The 1181-nt window shown below is 36.6% G+C and overlaps 1 protein-coding gene across 1 annotated transcript in view; it reads left to right on the plus strand.

Annotated features, from left to right (window-relative positions):
* The window catches only part of LOC131878444 (uronyl 2-sulfotransferase-like), a 25538-nt gene that overhangs the window by 23167 nt on the left and 1190 nt on the right, over positions 1–1181 (plus strand). The gene's annotated exons all lie outside the window — the stretch shown is intronic.

Raw genomic sequence — 1181 nt, forward strand, 5'->3', positions numbered from 1 at the left:
CAATACCCCTAGTACGCCATTTTGGAGAAGGAGGTGTGCTAGTGGTCACCCTTATGTGAATCTATCTGTCGGTGTTAGAGATATCGATGAAGAGTGTAAATAAAGCAGTTAAAAACTAGCACAAGGTTGATTTAAATACTCGACTTAGATGCTATGTAGGGGGAAGAGAGTTCTCTTCCTCCTAGTGCCTCTGAGATAGGCCTTTGTTTATCTAAAATTAAGGCATTGCATACCTTTTGCCTCAATTTGCACATACTCTTGAGTGGTAGGGAATAGCAACAACCGTGCTTGGGACAATCCTTGTCATTCAATTTGAGAAGGCCAGATGTTTGGGACATTGTTGTGGGTGTGCCAAATCGCAACCCTAGCCAATATATTACCGAGGCTTGAACATATTATCGTACACCTTGGTAGAAGATTCTTGCCCTTCTCGTGCTATTTCTCTGACCCCTTCTTATTCATTAATTTTGACAATCCCATGAATTATCAACACAAGGAAGTGCTGCCTTTGCGACCAACTTCAATGAATGCAAACATTTTGACAATGGATTAAGAAATTGCTTATTTAATTCAGGTGTTTTGTTATTTCAATCAAATAAGAGACATCTTTTTAATTTCGCTTTTGCGAACAAAATTGTCTGATTTTGTGTTTAAAGAAAAATAAAGATGATGAAAATTATAGAAACAATAAAAGGAAAGTCCAAAAGTATTTTTTAATCATTAATTGATCACTGAAGTGCATGAAAGTAGAAATATTTTAAATAGCTCCATTTACATTAAGAGATACTTAGTTGAAATCTTCTGCTTTGGACAAACGCGCCTGCCACTTTCTGCCACAATTGGCTGAAAATGGCAGAAAGTGGCAGAAATTGCTGGAAGGTGGTCAAAAATGGCCGCCGGTGTTTAGAATGACCGATCTTGATTTTAAATATGTCAAAGACAAGAAGGGTCATATGGGTTGGATAAGTTTTTCAAGTGTCCTTTGCTACAAAGCATATTGATATAGGATTGGCTGGAATGCAAAATAGATAGATAGATAGATAGATTTATTTCAGGAACACTTTGATCATGATTATATAATGTCGGCATTTAATCTTTGAGTTAGCATCTTGATATATCAAAAATTTCATGAGGATGTAATTCCTCAAGTTCTGGGTAAGCAAAAGCTTGTTTTCCCCAGG

The sequence above is a fragment of the Tigriopus californicus genome, chromosome 3, assembly GCF_007210705.1.
Source record: "Tigriopus californicus strain San Diego chromosome 3, Tcal_SD_v2.1, whole genome shotgun sequence".
NCBI classification, from domain to species: Eukaryota; Metazoa; Arthropoda; class Copepoda; order Harpacticoida; family Harpacticidae; genus Tigriopus; species Tigriopus californicus.